The sequence below is a fragment of the Epinephelus moara genome, chromosome 24 (assembly GCF_006386435.1).
Source record: "Epinephelus moara isolate mb chromosome 24, YSFRI_EMoa_1.0, whole genome shotgun sequence".
Classification (NCBI taxonomy): Eukaryota; Metazoa; Chordata; class Actinopteri; order Perciformes; family Serranidae; genus Epinephelus; species Epinephelus moara.
The window spans coordinates 35,026,718-35,030,006 of record NC_065529.1 but is presented as its reverse complement, the minus strand read 5'-3'; positions in this window follow the sequence as shown (position 1 = coordinate 35,030,006).

Below are 3,289 nucleotides of genomic sequence, written 5' to 3'. Positions count from 1 at the left end.
CTTTTAAGGTGAAACGTTTATTTGTAATGTTACTCAATATATGAGCTGGCGACATGAATGCATCAGCACACCTTAAATTTCACTGTGACAACTTTGACCTTTTCATTGGTTTTATTGTCTCTCTTGGATGACACAGACTTTTAGTTAAGAGTGGATCTTCAAGCATTAAAAAAATATCTATTAATTTTGACTGGATTATGTGACCTGCTTTATAATCCTTGCCCGGAGAAAAAAAAGCATCATAGAGCTTTTTTCCTGTGGGCTTCGGCCGGCTGTGCTTGCCTGAGAAGGACTAAATGCACAAACTAATTTTTAGATATCCCATGGAGAGAGACTCTCACTGCAGCCTGTTCTATATTGTTCTGAAAATGTCAGTGTGCAATCCCGTTCTTCGGACAATAAACAAGGTGCAGACGTTCCATCTATGAGGAAATTGAGCGTGTTCTAGATGGAGCAGTGAGTGGAAAATAAATGAAAGAGTACTGTTTACGATGGAAACGCCAACGGACCAAGGGTCGAGGTACCATGTCTGAAGGGTTACTTTTGGTTCCAAAGGTACCATACCGAAAGTGTTTGGTGGAAACGGGGCTTAAAACAGTAGTTGCCAGCTGCACAGGGCAACTTGCTGTGTGGCTACTTTTGTGGAGTACAAAGAAGAACTAATTTCAAGGAAAACTGCCATTTTATCCATGTGTGAAACAACATTAGTGTTCTTTATTTTAGTGTATCAGATTGGCGCATAGACTCATCACCTTGCCAATACCCAATCCAGCATTTTAGGCACTATCGGGGGCATGTCCAATATTGGTGTTGGTATCAAAACAACTGTACCTAATAGATCGTTCTAGCTGTTTTATCATTTGCCTTTACCTACATTACTGATTATTATTCATTGAAAAAATCTCATTGTGTAAATATGTTATGAAAGCAACAATAGTCAGCCCTATTATATCATTGCAATATCAATATCCGGGTATTTGGTCAAAAATATTGTGAAATTTGATTTTCTTTCTCTTGTCCAGCCCTTGTACAGATCAGTGCAGGCCCAGTGGTTTCCAGTGTGGATTTGGGAATAAAATGTTAACCTTTAATTGTCAGTGTTGTGCTCTATCACACTCTGTAAAACTGGGGAATGGAAATATGAACTTTTGGGGGCCAGAGTGGCGCAGACTCAGGTCGGCCCCCACTGTACATGAACAGCTCTCACCTTTCTAATCTTTAAGAAAAACACCGCCAACGTGCTCTTCATTTACATTCAAAACAGGCTCTTTTGTTTGCAATTAACCTTTGACTCGTGAACGTTTGACACCGTGTGTCATTTGGCCTCGTTCAAAGCACTTTGCTTTGGCTCCCCTCCTCATTACGTGGACTTGAAAAAATTTGTTGACTCTCAGCATCCCACAGCTTGTTGTCAGATTCATTTAGATCTATAAACCCCTCTGAGGGTTTTGTCTCCAATGGCCTAGCTTGATGTCTGGCTGCATTACCAGATGTTGAAAAGTCAAATTCAGGGTCCGTAGCTACTTCACTGGTCTTTCTGCAATGTCTTGGCCCAGCTTCATGAAATACTTCACTTCTCACAAACCAGTCAGAGCCAGTGAACATGTGCACCAAGGCCTGAAAGCACAGTTGCATAAGATTGCATTTTAAAAGTGTTCTGTCACAATACGATGACAGAAGAAACATGCTGTGCTGGCCTTTGCAATGAACACCAAGTGGTGAGAAAACCTCCACTTACAACCTTAAAATACAACCCACCTCTGAGAAGTGTACGCTGGGGACAGAGTGCGTGGAATAACAACTGGTTTGAAAATGGCAACAGGACCTCATACAGATTTAAGCTCTTAAACAGAGACTTTGTGTTTAATATTTTCCTGTATAGTTAGGATCTTAAGCTTTACAGTACATATCGTGCTGTTCAGTTTTAGTTAGGATCTATGACAGTATAGCAGCATATATTTTTTGTAATTCTAAGGCCTTTTAGTTTGAGGGAAGTAGCATTATGTTATCAGAAGTATAACAGCTGTTGTGTCCGTTACAGCTGACCATAATGACAGTGAGTTGAATTAAAAATTAGCTCCATCTACCACCATAAGTTACTGACATCATGAACCTTCATCACATTTACAGAATGATTTTTTTTTTTCAGATCAGTAAAGTTTCAGTTCACCAGCTGAGACCAAACAAAACTCTATAACCTGAGCATAAAGCTTCTGGACAGTAATCCAAAGGGAAGCACTGGGTCTGATACCATCTTAAAAATAATTACTGTAAATGTGTCTCACCATCTGTGAGCCAAAGCTTTAAAGTTGGGGTAGGCAAAAATCTGGAAAAGGCAAAAAACGGCAGAATTTGAATTCACCCTACTCCTGCAGCTCCCCCCTCTCTGTCCTAAGCCCCTCCCATCAGATGACCCAGTGTTTCCCATACATTGTTTTATTTAGCCTGATCGTATTTTTATTGTAGAGTTGCACACAATGCATTCTCTCTGTTGATCAGACCACAAATCATCCAAGAATTAGCTGCTAGCCACCCTCCCTCACTCCCCACCATTGTGGACTGCTCTGCATGGAGGAGAGCTGGCAGTAGTTCTGGAGGCCGACCTTCTGTTGCCCATTGTAGCGGGTCAAATTCAGCCAGCGTAAACCCCACAGCGCCAGGTGTCACAGCAGGCTGGTTGTGACTGGCAGGGCTGGGTCTAACCTGTGCAATGGCAGCAACAGAAAGTTTGCTAATCTTGCAGGGAGTTGGGGCTGTCCATATTTTATGGCTGTTGGGAGAAATTTGCCTTCAGGGTTTTAAGCCAGATAGACCTCAAGTTTTATGAAAGAAGGTGATGGTTTGGGTTTAAATGAAAAGTATTCTTCAGGAAAGGACTTTGTGACAGAAAGACCTGAAAGTGAACTTGTCCCATGTGCTGTTTTATGTGTGTAAGTGGAGTCAGTTTAAAGTAAATTTTGTTGTCCAAAGAATCGATTTGATATCGTATCATGATGAAATCAGTGTTTGACACCCCTAGTCACTGACTGGGGTCCATCTCCAGAGCTGCTGCAAGCTCTCCTCTCGGTGAGGTGGAGTGAGGTGGAGGACACACTGTGATTCAAGGCTCAAGCTAACGTTAAACTTAATAAATGTGAACTTGAAGTCACAGTAATGGGCGTTCGGCACCAGTTAGCAGAAGGCTTAACTATTAGCAGAGATGGGACCAAGTCACACATGTGCAAGTCTCAAGTAAGTCTCAAGTCTTAACCTTCAAGTCTCAAGTAAGTCCCAAGTCATTTTTTCTTGG